The sequence below is a fragment of the Petaurus breviceps genome, unplaced genomic scaffold (assembly GCF_028583685.1).
Source record: "Petaurus breviceps papuanus isolate PSGF00001 unplaced genomic scaffold, PetGlider_PUasm1.0 41, whole genome shotgun sequence".
In the NCBI taxonomy this organism is placed as follows: Eukaryota; Metazoa; Chordata; class Mammalia; order Diprotodontia; family Petauridae; genus Petaurus; species Petaurus breviceps.
The window spans coordinates 5159318-5175002 of record NW_027186320.1 but is presented as its reverse complement, the minus strand read 5'-3'; positions in this window follow the sequence as shown (position 1 = coordinate 5175002).

Sequence of the window (15685 nt, the reverse complement as noted above, 5' to 3'; positions counted from 1 at the left end):
TATTGCAGTCTCGCGAGAAGGGGACATTGTCACCATCAGAAGCAATCTGGTAGGAGAGGCCAATGACAAAAAGCAAAGCTTGCCTTTATATGCTCCAAAGACTCCCCTTTTCTCCCCACCACTGACCTTCACTCCCAATAATCTGGAGCTTAGGCTTACAATCTAATTTTACCCCGAGATATAATAAACAGGTGAGTAGCTGACAAAAACCTCAACTTGACAGGATTACAATCTAACAACAAATCTTCCTGAACAACAACAAAATGCCAGCAGTTATCAATATAGATTTGACAGGAAAGCAGAAAATATTTTATGATTCATGGGGATTTTATGTCATGGTGACCAGTCTGGGGTTTGTGCCAGTCCTTCTAATTTTATATTTATATAGGGCAGACGGTTTTGGGTCAGCAGAAACTCTGAGATCAATTCTGAGGAGTCTTTACTTTTCCCTCCCACACATATGCTAAACTGACAAAACTTCAGATTAGGACCAAAATAGCAGGTCAAGGGGCCCAAGTTCCTAAACTCAAGCCTGGGCTTTTGGCTACTGTAGCAGCAAGCACCCCAGTGTCCCCAGGGTCCTTGCCAACACAGGTTCTTGGATCTGCTTTGATAGAGGAAAGCAACTCAAAATGGGTTAACAAGCTTACTTTAATCAGTCAAATATGTATAATTTACCTAGTTCAGGGGAAAAAGGTCAGCACCCCAAACTTCAGAATATACAGACAGAATTATCAAGACAGAAACAGATCAACTAGACAGATTTCCAAACTGTCCAACCATTACATCCATACCAAATCAACATCTGGGTTTTTCAAAGCTGGGGGGCTCTCAACAATGGCTTCTCAGAATCTCATCTGATCAAATCACAGAACACTTCTCAAAGTGAGCCCCAAAACAAAGCCTCAAATCAGGGTTTATATAGCCTTCTGGCTTAGAAAATGTAGCAACTTTATTGACCCACTAGCCAATCAAAAAGTATCTACTGAAAAACAAGCCTCCCACCCCAGGCTCTTTAGCCTCCAGGTTCACTTTAGCCTAGGGCCAGGGAAGATCTTAAAAATGTATATTCCCATTACAGCTACTCATTGTAAACCTTACTAGATCTTAGGGTATAGTCTGAGAAGTTTTCACCTCTCTCACACAACTCCAACTCAGGAGCCAATGCTTTATATACAGTAGATTACTAAATACATTTGTTATATGCATAAATAATTGAGTAGAAAAAATTTGATTAGAATAAAAATTCTAACAAAATCATCAAGGATAACACCCTAAGATTCTTCTAATTTTTCCTTACTGGAAAATAGTATAAATTCCATTACATTATGTGTGACCGATTTTTATTCTTATGCTTCCTAAGTTAACACAACCCCAGTGGTCCATTCAATGAATAGTCATGTCTCTCTCTCTCTCTCTTTCTCTCTCTCTCTCTCTCTCTCTCTCTCTCTCTCTCTCTTTCTCTCTCTCTCTCTCTCACAGACACACACTCACACACAAGCATGTATGTGCACACCTGCATATATACAATATTATTATATATTATAATATATTTAAAATAAATTTATTACAATAGTATTACAAGAAATTTAATAATGAGGACTAAAAATAAACAGGACTTGAAAAGGATATTACATGAAAACCAAAACTTTTGGGTACACACACACTTGCATACATACATATATGTGTATAATATGTATATGGATACACACACACACATATATATATATATATATATATATAAATTCAAATCAGATAGTAACTGAATAATACTTTTTACAGTTAGGAGACAGGAGTTTCCCATTTGAATTTTTTCTTGGGAATTTCAAAAAGATATATTATTATCTATACAGATCTCCCATATCAGGAATAATCTCCCTTCTCACCTCTGCCTCTTAGATTCCGTGACCATCCTTTAAGATCTTCTGAAGGAGACTTTTCTCTTTCTTCCCAGGTGCTTGTATCATCTTCTCTGGGATTGTCATCCATATACTATGATTTTGCTCATATGAATAAAGTTCTTTTTATTGACCATCATAGCCATAGAGTCATAACTTTAGAATTTTAAGGGACCTCAGAATTCATCTAGTTCAGCCACTTAATTTTATAAATGAAGAAACAGAATCACAGAGGTTAAATGACTTGCACACGTTCACGCAGCCAGCAAGTGATAAAGCTAAGATCTGACACCAGGCCATTTTGCTTCAGTCAAAAATGCCTTTCCTTATATTATTAATTTGATTTTGCTTTCTTCATCCAGCATTACTAATTAAATATTTTCCCATACTGTTTATTGATTTTCCCATGGTCATTGATATTTGCTATTTCTTTTTGGGATAATAATATTCTCTTGCATTTATAGATCAGAATTTGAAATCTACTCCTGAATCAATGAAATATGAGCTATGCTAGATTTGTGATATTAGAAAAATTCTGTCAGGAAGATTTTTGTATATCTAGGTTTTTCTCCCTGTCAATTATATCCTTGGATGACAATGGCAGGCTTCCTTTTGGGTCTCTATGCTTCAGACCTTCCCCCAGAAATAGGGTTGTTCAGTTTTGACTTTTCCCCAAGGTTGACAAATGTAGAGAATATTGACAATACTTACTGTTTTTAAAGATGAGAAGTAAGAATAGATAGCCAACATAGGAAGCTACCAAATGATAATGCTACAGAGAGCTCTCCTCTCACCACAATTTGTTCCTCTTTTCAGAAAAAACCTCCTGTTGATGTAGCTGGATTTCTGTCTCTTTACTTCTTTAGGGACTGCTTTATACCCTCAACTTAGCGTGCTTCTTATACCACTTGGCATGGATATATTTTGTCAAGCTTTTTCTAGAAACAAACGGTAGCATTTGAAAAATGCCTTCCACTCATACACCATACACAACACCTTCAGATGTTTCCATTTATAGATTATATCATATTGCCTGCAACAAGTTCCAAGGAAATCCAGACTCTCCTGAGGAGACATATACTTATTCAAAGGAGTTTGCCCTGTCCAACGTAGAAAAAAATGATTAAAAAAGTCTATTGTCCAGATTTAAACATATATCTGAATGGGCAACTCATACCCAATATGTATATCTAAGACATCTGGGCCTTAGAGGACAAAAAGTAAAGAGAGGAATGAATTGGTTTCAAACAACTGAAAAGCTATTTTACCAACCCTAAACTTTCCTAAATTGTAATCCCTCTGTATTTACCTGATTATTCCCTAAGGTCTACAAACATGATCTTATCTCTCATACTTAAAAATAAAACAAAACAAAACCAACAAAACCCCACCACTTAATCATACCATTCTCTCAAGTTATTGCCCTATATTTTGCTAGCCTTTCATAGTAAAACTACTGAAATTTGGGTGGAGAGGTAGGCATGTCTGTAGCTTTTGCTACTATTCTTCATGTTAGTATGGTAGCAAGGATATATTCTATCCAGCCTTTTACCTTGACTGAAATAGCTTTCTCCGATGTTACCAATAATAGATTTACTATGAAAATTTATGGCTTTTTTCAAATCTGTTCTCATCTTTCTTGACCTCTTAGAGGAATGTGACATTTTTTTCGCTGATTTCTATTAGAAAACTTGAGTTTTCTTGACAATTATCTTTCTTGATTTTCCTCCTAATTATCTGGCTATTTTCTATCTCTTTTGTGGGATCATGAGTCATTACCCAGTCCCTATACTCAGATTGATTTTAGAATTATAGCTTTCCTTTCTCTCTACTTTATTTTCATGATGTCATCCTTAAAAAAAAAACAATTATCATCTCTATACAGACGATGTTCTCATATATATGTATATGTATGTATGCATTCAGACATGTATGTATATGTATGTATAAATATTAGAAGGGAGCTTTCTAGAGACAAAAGCAATTAGTTTTATTTGGAATGTTTTTGTTTAGTTTTTTGCTTTCTGGTGGGGGGAAGGTAGGGCAATTAGGGTTAAATGACTTACCCAAGGTCACAGACCTACTTTTGTGTGTGTGTGTGTGTGTTAAGGGTCTGAACCCAGATCTGAACTCATGTCCTCCTGACTCCAGGGCTGGTGCTCTATTCACTGCGCCACCTAGGCACCCCTTATTTGGAATGCTTTTGAGTTTAACAGCTCTATGGGAAATACCATTGATAAACTAGCTGTGAAGTTCATTAAAAACCATACAGTACAACAAATTCAGAATCATTCTCTACTCCATCTTTTTTTCTCACCCAGCATTTCTAATTAATTACAAAATCTTGTATATTTCAACTGAAAAACTTATTTTGCATTTGTTCCCCTTTCTCTATGAGTAACAAAGTTACATATGTTCAGATTGCTTTGATTTATTATGTGACCCTCTTGCTAGGAAGGATTTTTAGTGAATTCTGTAAGTTCTAGTAAATGATTTATTTCATAATATTATTGATTGATGCTAAAAATAGATATATTTTAACATATACAGACTCTAAGTATATACAGTTTTCAACTAAAGGGCTCAAAGCCATAAGGCATCACCGTCCATGTGACGCAGTGCCTAATTGGCTCAGTGCCAAAAGATGTGAAAGCCTTCCTGCAAGCCAGTCTTCCAGTAAGCAAACTTCCCCCTAAGCAATCTTCTACTTAGGCAAGTCTCTCTCCACCCCAAAGCAATATAAATTTCCCTGAATATATGTTTAGTTTTCAACAGATGAACTCTATGTGACTCAGGATATATCACAGCTGTGAATTGCGCCAGAGCTCAAAGCTGTAAAACATCCATGATTGAAATACCTGTGTACCTTTAGACCTGGGAACATGGCCCACGTTCAAAGGGAAAAAGGAATAAATGTGGTCACATAGGCCCACAAATGGACAGGGAAGATCTTATATTCCACTGAATTCTTTCTTAGGCACTCACTTCTTTCTACTTATCTGTACTTACCTTTCTGTTAATTAGAGAAATATTATTAACTCCTTTGAAGCTATCTTTCCTTTACAAAAGCAGATCAAAGAACCTATGCTAGTAACCCACCTTCCATGCTAGTGTGGTTGCTACTACAGAAGGTAGGATAATTTTGAAAGGTATGTATTAGAGATAATAGGGAAAGCTATAAACAGAACAAGTAGAGGAGTTAATGTTTTCAAGGAGAATTGTCAGCTCTTTGATATATTCAATTTAATTCTCTGTGTACATTTTTACCTCTCTTCTTCCACTGTTGAATGTGATTTCCCTGCAGGCAGAGGCTGCTATATGTATGCCTTTAAATACAATAGCCAATAGTGAAAAGCATTTACTAAGCACAAAACAAATTCTAGTCATTGTGCTAAACTCTAGGAATACAAATAAGGAAAAAAAAAGATAGTCTCTGCCAATAAAGACCTTACAATCTAATGAGTAATATATATCCCAAAGATTTTAATACTGACATATTACAATTATTATTGAATGATTCTAATTCATATAAAATTACAATTGTTGAATAATTAAAAATGAGCATCATAAAACATCCAGTGGAGGCTTAGAGTCAGAGATATCTGACTTTATGCTAAAACCAAAATGACAGTAGAGAAACACTTAGTCAACTCTTCCAGTATTTCTCTCCAAACAACTTTAAAATAATGACTCATGTAAAGAATAATTTTACTTATAAACCTATTTGTGTCCAATGGTAGCCATCTCCAGGGCAAGGGGGAGGGAAGATAAAAAAGTTTTAAAATAAATTTACATGATAACTTTGTTGTATATTCAGAAGGGATAGCAAGTTGTACATGGTAGATTTGCAGTTTCATGTGCAATCATCTTTTTTTATTATACTGTTGTGGAAATGCTTGTTTGGTTTCATGAATTGAAAATAAAATTGAAAATAAAAAAATGCCTCAAAATGAATTCTGAAGTGGCAGAGCCATCAAAAGATCACAACTAGAGACCATTCCTTTCTAAATCATCATAGGAGGTCAGAAAGAGAGATCTGTGATTCAGAAAAGGAGACTGACCTGGAGTCCATGTGGTTGAAACAAGAGTGATGGGTGGGAGAAGGTGGTGGTGACAGAAGGAGCAGCAAATTCAGGAGCTTTCAAGCAAGAGACAATAAACGAACCTGGCAATTGGTCAGAAACATATCAGTGGGTACCCTTGTGGTAGAAATGTACTGATCCAGATTCTGTTTGAATACTCCATGGCATATACACCCGTCTGGATCATAGTTCAAGGATATAGAAAAGTTCTTTTGTTCAAGAGGCCAACACATCAGTGTTGTGCTCTCTGCAATAGAGTTTGAATACTTGATAATTCAGTTTGAAAGAGGACCTCAGTGTCTGGTGCCTTATCTTGTCAGGTAGAAGAAGGAAGAGGAGGAGTCTTCATAGGCATATAACAATGAACTCAGTGCAGCAGTTCTGTATACCTTCAGTTTCATAGGCAGAATAATACTCTCTTTCACACTTTGTTTTGGAGCCTCCCAAACACTGAACTAACTCTGGCAATAAGCCTCACCATCTTTGTGTACATTCATAGAAAGTATATTCCCAAGGTAAGTAAACTTATCTACAACATTCAAAATTTCTCCATTTGCTGTGACTAATGGTTCTATGTATGGCTGGGGTGGTGCTGGATGATAGAAATACTATGATCTTTTGCTGTCAATTATCAGGCCAAAATTAGCACAACTGGCAGAGAATCAATTCATACTTTGTTGTATCTCAGCCTCAGAGGCTGCATTAAAGTACACAATTTTCTGGAAACAAAAAGATACCAACTCTCCCTCCACTTGAATGCTGGGGTGCTCAAGGGGACTAGCACATCTGATGTGAGGATTTGCTAAGCCATTTTTAGGGCTTCTTATTCACCTTTTGTGTCCTCTTGCCAGCCAACAATCACCTGTGGCTCCAAAAAGCTGTAGTATGAGCACTGGCCACACCACAGTAAAACCATTTAGCAGATGGGCTAAACCAAGTTGAGGGTAACTGATGGCCTTCAAATCCATAATGAGTTATGAGGATGTTTAGTCCAAGCTTATGAAGACATTCCTTGTCAGAATGTCTATATAATAATTTGCTCATGTTGGCCATAAATGAAGCAGAAACAGGTACTATGGAGTGCTTAGGTCTTGGTCAGAAATCAAAGATGCCAAAATTATCCACTGCATCCTAGGTCATACCAATCACCTTGAGTTTTTTCTTGCACTGGACTCTGATGACTCTGGTAGAGTGAGAACCATGACTGTGAACAACTCTGCTGCACTAAAGTACAATTCACAAGAGAGTCAAGATATGACCCATATCATTTTACTTCTTATTTTAATTATTTACTACCATTTTATTATTTTGCTATGTTATAAAAAAATGACCATAGTAATGTAATGTTTGATAAAGCCAAAGATCCAAGCTTTGGGGGTAAGAATTCAAAATTTGAAAAAAATGATAGAAAGTAGTTTGGTAAAAACTAGGCTTAGATCAACAGAGAGAGGGCTGAAGACCTCTGAATGCAGGCTGAAGCATATGTTTTTATTTTAAAAATATGTTTATCATTTTGTTTGTGTTTTATTTTCAACATGGATAACATGGAAATATGTTTTGCATGAGCACATGGATAATGAAAATCAAACTGCTTGTCCTCCTCAAGGAGGAAATAGGAGTAAGAGGGAGAAAATTTGAACCTCAATTAAAAAAAAGTGATTGCTAACTTTTACATGTAGATGGGAAATATGTACATTGAAATAAAAAAAAATTTATAAAAAATATACAACGGAGAGATCCTTGTTACAAAGTATTACAGGGTATGATAACCAGATGAGTACTTAAAAAACAAACAAACAATTTTCTAAAGGATAAGGAAAGGTTTTTTTTTTTTTTATTTTCTGGATTCCTAGTCAATAACATAGTATCTAGCACATAGTTGGTGATTAATTAATGCCTGATTGGTTTATTAAAAAAGAACCAGAGTAAAGAATAACATCATATAAATTTATAAAAAATATAATTATAATAACTATCATTTATCTTCATTAGTCTTTGAGATCTTTGAGAGGAAGGATTATCTTTTTGCCTTCTATTCCCAGGGCTTAGCACCTATTTGTAGGGTACTTTAAACTTTTGACGCACTGTACTGTTGTCCCATTTAGTCTTACAAGAACCCTGTAAAGTAGATGCTATTATTATCCAAGTTTGAAATAAAGAACAAAAGCTGAGAGAAGTAAATTATTGCTCAGAATCACAGTACTAGTAAAAGTCTCAGGCAGGTTTTGAACTCAGGTCTCTATAAGTTCAAATCAAAGCAAGTAAACACTACTCCTCCTAGATACTCTAAAAAGATAGGCTCACATGTGGCAGAATGTGGGCATAAACAGTAAACTGGTATCTATATGAACTTCAGAGAAAGTGAGGAAGATTACCCCAGAAATTTTGATGGATGCTTCTATGACAAAAGTTTGGGAAAACATAATCAAAAGTCAAACAGAATGGGCAAGTTGGGATGACCTACTAGAATGATTTTCATTCATGAAGGCAACATTTGTTTCAATGAGGTCAATGATCCCTCTAAGTTTTTGAGTATTGATTCAATGTATGTTTGTTAAATTGAAAATAAATCTCTTTCAAACTTCTACCCATTACTCTAGGGGTTCTAAAATGTTATGTCATGGAACAGTTCAACGATCTAAGTAAGCCTATTGACCTACTCTCATAATCAGGTCCTGATACACATTAATATTTTTATATAACTAATAAGTGAGTATAAATAAAATTTTATGTTTAATAATACTTTAAATATTAATTAATATTCATATTTTTATATTTTATATAGGCAAAAGGCATATGATTATAAAATAAATTAATTAAATTGTAATACAGTTATAAAGGGTTTTTTTTAAACCCCAGTTTAGTAACACATATAATAATGTAAGGTATATTAAATATATTAAAGGGTCAAAACCAACCTCACTCTGACATGACAACAATATTTGTAACATCAGTTCTTATATGTACATTTCATTTATATACACATATATGTGTATGTACATACATAAATTCATATATATATATATATGTGTGTATCAGAGAGGATTCCTCCATAATAAGAAGTTTTAATAGATAACATCTAAAGTCTCCTTTTAATGTAATATTTTCTTTATCTGCACCAAACACTTGCAACCAATAGCCATATCATCAAAAAGTCTATAGACTGAAATATGGAACTACTCTAGCTAGTTAAAAATACATTAGAATCTGATTATAGTGCCCAGATCATGGAAAACAATGTTATTACAAAGCCCATGTAGTACTCTCAGTAATGAATCCCCTTGACCAGGGTCCAAGGTGAAACTAGTTATTACTGAATTCTATCTTACCAGGACCTATTTTTAATAAGGCCCCACTGAACCAGAGAATTTGATTTATTTTAATTAGATTGGTATGACTTCCTAGGCACATTTCATCAATAAATGATACTAATTAGATTTGTGGCCAATTCTGAATTTATTCTTATACATTTTGTACCATATGGAAGTTCAGTGAGGCTGTATTACGTTTAAAATATCAGGAAGATATTTTTCTTCTATTTTGTGTCTTAGATTTTTGGTTTTACTCCAGCTCAATGCTAATCAGTTTTGACAGGTCAAAGTTGATGGCATGACAGCTACTCTATTTTTCGGGACTTTTAGTAAATCAATGTCAAATAAATAAATTTATGTTTTTAGAACCCTGAGATGATTCCATATACTTGGCAGGTTTCCTGTTCTCCTTTCCCTAGACACTGTAAGGTGATTCCTCTCTAAACTTAAATAGCTCCCTTTTCTCATAGCATTTGGCCTTTGAAACTGACTGTGTATTTTATTTACTGGGAAACCAATACAAATATGCTCTGACATGCATGGAGGATTCTTTTACAAACAGATAAAATGCAATTTTGAGCGACTAGATTACACTGTTATCCTCCACACAGTTTTAGATTAGAATTCATTATTGGAGTATAATTCAATCATCTCTCAATTGTCCAGGGGTTGATTCTCCAGTTAGCATTCTGTTGAGCTCTTTTAATATTTCCCTTCACTATTTTGCTGTTTATGTTGGGGATTTTATTTCTGCTAAGAATAAGAGATGAAAAAGTGATAAGGAAAATTGGTCAATTGATTTTTTTTTCCTTGTTGGCAACTGTGCTAAAAATTTTAGATCCTTATTTTTGATGACTTAAAATGTAGACAACTTATAGTTATTTTCCTGTGGGGTTAAAATATGGGAAGCCACACACAAAGAAAATATGGGGATGGGAGGTTTAGACCCTTAATGCTACTAGAAGCAATTTGGTTGACTTATGGTTAAAAAGACGGGTTCAAGAGCTGCTTCTGACCCACACTAGCTATGAGACCAAGAACAAGTGATAACCTGACAGTTGCTTTACAAAAAACATCTGTGCTAAGTGTGTGACAAATATTAACACCACAAAAAAAACAATCCTGGAATTTATGTTCTATGATTATTGCCATTTTAGAGGGGAGAAAACTGAGACATACAGAGTTTAAGTGATTTACCCACAGCCACACAACTGGTAAGTGTCTGAGACCAGATTTGAACTTAGGTCTTGAATGCCAGTCCAGTGTTGTATAAATTAGGCTACCTAACTGAGAGGAAAAGAGGGAGTTTGCAGGGTTCCTCAACACATGGAACAGTAATTATGCTGCTGTCAGTCATATATGTAAAGCTCCCTTAGTCAAATCTGTCTCTCTCCACAGGAAATCATGAAAGGTAACGCTGAAATAAATAAGTTTGGGTCTTTTGTTTAATTATAACCTCTTTCTCACGTAGTCCCATGTATCCTGCATACTAAGCGAGAAACAGACACGAGAAATCTGATGTTCCATGTCTTGTTCCTTTAATAATTCTTTGTCTATGTTTTTTTTTCCTTAATTTTCTCAACATATTTCATTTCAGTATTCTAACCTTATTTTTAATTAATATTGATGGTTGATCAAATTATGGGTCACAACATGAGGGCTCAGGACAACTCTGGGAGTCATACCAGAAAGAGTAACCTTTTCTAATATATCTCTTTGATTTCAATACCCCAGCCTATATGTATAGAAGTTTTGCTTTTTACCTAGGTGCATCATCATGGGCTCTTTCAGAACTATACTCTGAGGGGCAGGATTATTATGAACTTGGGCTAAAATCTGCCTTGGGGAGATGAACCTAATAGTGACTGAGAGTTACAAATACATATGTTGGTTTGTAAACATATGCATGTATAAAGTGGCAGCTGGGGTACCATTACAAGAGAATGGAGGATTTTGAAAAATGTCCATCAACTCTTAACATATTATGGAACCAGAAGAAGTAAAGTCCCAAAATACGTTATCCAGCAAACACATTATTTTTTTTTTTCTGGAAGCCCAATGAAACTTGCAAATATGTGAGCAAATTCATGTGAACAAATGTGTTTATATTGCCCAGTTCATGCAATAAGATCTAACGCTTGAATGATCTGTGAAGTAAACTAATAGACAACCACAAACTGAGCTTTACATCAAAGAAGAAAGAAAAGATTCAGAAAAATAACTTTTTCATCTGTCAAATGACTTGTGGTGTCACAAGGAACATCCCTTAACCTCATTATTGCCCTTGCACATCAGCCTGCATAACAACTCCACTTTAGGTTTCAAACTAAAACCACTTGTCTTAGGCACCGCATATATAACACCCTTAGGTATGGAATTTCAGGGTTTTCTTTACCTAAACTTATGTTCATGGCCCCTGAAAAAAAGATACTTATTTCTTAGGTACTTGAAAGTTTCTACTATGAGAACATCAACATTAAACACACAGTAGTGGATGAAGTGGGAAACAGTGCAGTAGCAGGATAAAAATTTAACAGTACAACATTTTCAATGATACTTCCAATGAATTGCAACTTTTTTTTTTACCAGTTGTAAAATTTTTACCACTCCCTTTAGTGCCCTTTTGGCATTAAATTCTTCTTTTGCACCTTGATATTAATTAATGACATGCTAATCAATGTTCAACTAGTAGTTGTCAGGATGGGGGAACGATGAACACACTATAAGCCTTTATGTTTCATCAGCATTACTACATTCTCTTTCACTTTCTTAAGTCTAGGCAATCAACAAAATAACAAATAGAGCCCTGATTTGTAGCATTTGTTGATTTCTGAAGTGTTAAGGCACCCACTGAAAATTTAACAACCAAATCTGAGGAGCTATTTTCAGTTAGTTCTAAGACAGCCCTGATCTTAATAAAAATACGTAATAATAGCTAACATTTATATAGCACCTACCATGTTACAGGCACTGTGCTAACCACTTTACAATTATAATTTCATTAGATCCTTACAATAATTCAAAGAGATAGAACTATTTTTTAATCAATTTATATTTGAAGAAACAGAGGCAAATAGAAGTTAAATGATATTGCCAGGGTCACATAGCTAGTAAGTGTCTGAGGACAGTTTTAAAGTTAAGCATTCCTGAGGTCAGGCTACCATAATATCATTGTAATTTTAAAGCATTCCCATGGGTACATAATTGCCTGAACAAAATCTGCATCCCCAGTCCTCATCATGTTATGCAGTTTAGGTCTAAGCATAGTTTTATCTTCTGCACTCTGCTTTCTCATCTTAGGTCATGCCACCTCCAGCACTGAGTAAGGCTTGGGCTAAATTTCCATTAACAGTAACCCTTTGACACCTCCCCTTGCTCTTTTGTTTAGGTCTCAGGCCACAGGTGCAGAATATTTCATAAGATTATTTTTTAAATATATTTCAGGACTTATTTTGTCTTGGTCATCACAATTTAAAGTATGGTATACTCTAATCCTGTCAGAAGTAAATTTCCCTCATGGCTAATCTCTTTTTTAATGGTTCACTAAAACTTTAATCAAAAGGTTACTTCTTCCATTTATGTTTGCCCCTGTGTCTGAGCCAAGAAGCTCTTTTGTTTCTTGGTTTTTAGGACCTATTTCTCAAGAGGCTTTCTACAATGCTACTTTTACCGTTTTCCCCCAATAATAAGACCTATCCTGAAAATAAGCCCTCCCCTTACTGTGTAAGATTCCTCTAAAATAAGCTCTCCCCCGAAAATAAGCCCTATTGAGATTGCTACTCTAGTGAACGTGATCCCCTGCGCTACACGCTACATTACGGTACCCTCTGTATGCACCCCCCCACCCCCATGAAACACACACCGAGCTCCGAGCTGCATCCAATCAGAGCTGCAGCAGTGAGCACGTCATCCTGTTCTTCCCCAGTGATTTGCTTGCTGGCGCCATTGAGAGCAGTGCCACGGAGGAGAGCTGAGGCAGGACAACATAAGCCCTCCCCTGAAAATAAGCCCTCTGGGGTTTTCTTTCCAAAAAAATTAATAAGACAGTGTCTTATTATCGGGGAAACATGGTACGAGAGTACTTCTCTCTCTGGTTTTAAACCTGTGCTTCCAGGTGCTTCCAATTTAGCTCTCCTACCTTCTAAGCCAAGTTGATAAGGTCAAAGGTCATTTTAGACATGAATTTTCTTTTGTCCTCAGCAAGAGTCAATCAGTTCTTAACCATAAGGTCACAAGTCACTTGTCCCTCTTTGGCGTTTCCCTGGGGGGGAGTACTGAAATATAAATTTTATAACAATACTACTAATAATAATTTTATGAATATACACCATGGTCTCCCCCTCCAATATTAAGAAAGTCATTTCAATAACCATTCCTATAATCACAAATCACTTGTATATTGCTTTTTTGTCTTGCAAATTATGCTTCTTAAACCAAAGCTGTAAGATAAATAACTCAAGAAATTTTATCTCCATTTTACACATGAGGAAACTGAAGTCCAGTGAGGTACAATAACTTGCTAAAGCTCATAAAACTAAAATGCATGAGAGCCACATTTTAAGCTCAAGTTCCCAAAAAACTTAGCATGCTCTCCACACTGTGTTTCTTCTTTTAAATTGAATTTTCATTTTCTTAATCAACAAAAAATGACTCCTCCCTCCCACCACTTACCTCCTCCACCCTAAAACAAGAAAGAAGAAAATAAGAGTCTGGTTATCAATCAACCACTCAATCAACATTTATTAAGAACCTATTGTATGTTAGGTACTGTGCTAAACACTAGGGATATAAAAAGAGGAAATAGGATTCTGCCCTCAAGGAACTCAAAGTCTAATAGGGGAGGCAACAAGCAAACAAACATGTACAAACTATGCATAGTAAAAAATAGAAAATCATTTTTAAAAAAAGGAAGGCATTAGACTAGAGAGGATGTGGAAAAGGATTCTGGAAGAAGATGAGATTTGGTTGTGTCTTGAAAGAATTCAGGGAAACCTATTGGCCAAACTCAGGAAGGAAAGCCTTCCAGGCACAGGAAAAAAGAATAATGCATGGACCTGAGAGACAGAGTAGCTTCTTTCAGAAACAAAAATAAGGAAAGGGTCACTGGATTGAAGAGTAGATGTTGAGAAACAAGGTATAACAAGGCTTGTGGAAAGAGGGGGCAGGGGCAGGGGTGGGGGGAAGCTGGGTAATGAAGGGCTTTCATCTATCTATCTATCTATCTATCTATCTATCTATCTATCTATTATTTTGCTTTTGATATATTTAGACACTTCTTTGATTTTCAGGATTTATATTTTTGTGTTGATTTGGGAGGGGTGAATTAGTGGTTTTCTAAGGTTTGTTATTATTATTGCACGTCCAATTTGTTGACCTCTTCTTTCACTCTAAGTATTTAGAAGTATAAGTGCCCCTCTCACTCCCTTCCAAGGACTTTTTTGGCTATATATATATATTTTTTTCTTTTCTTTTTTTTATGTTGTTCATTGTTGTCATTGTGTTTAATTAAATGTACAATTGTTTCTGTAATTCACTGGCATTTCCTTGGAAGAATAGCTTTCTTTCTATTATTCACATAAAATTTTCCAGGCATTTTCATTGATTGTTTCCCATGCCTGAAATTCTCTCCCTCCTCATCTCTGCCTCTTGGCTTCCCTTTCTTTTTCAAGTCTCAGCTAAATCCCCACCTTCAGAGAATGCTTTTCCCAGTCCTCCTTAAATTTAATTCATTCTCTCTGAAATTGTCTCCAGTTATCATATATAAATATAAATATATATACACACAATATATCTACATATACACATATATATATGCATGAGTGCATACCTATAAATTATGTGTGCATATCTATAATATATATATTCACATACATATAAATAAACATATGCATAAACAATGCACAAATATGTATATATGTATGTGAACATTTCTTTTGTGTATATAGTTGTTTGCATGTGACATCCTGCTGGCTGCCACTTGTGCCTAAAATACACTTTCCCATCATCCTCTCTTGGAATCCTTTAATTCCTTCCAGGTTCAGCTCAAGGGAAAATACTAAAAAGAAGCCTATTCTGATCCTCCAACTGTTAGTGTTTCATCCCATGTGAGAAATTTCTTCTCACATGTTGTCTATTTAAAGAGTTAGTTTGACATAATAAAGAGAGAGCTGACATTAGGTTTGGGAAGACCTAGCTTTAAATCCTATGTCTGAGACATGATTATATGACCATGGAATTCATAGTATTTCTCAATTCCCCTAAATTTTCCATGACTATTAATTTCAGGTCAGATGCTAATTCTCAAGAGCAGAGGAATTTTTCTGAATAATACCTGCCTTAGGGGTTGGAGCCAAGATGGAGGTGTAGAAACAGGAAAACACCCTGAGCTCCCCCC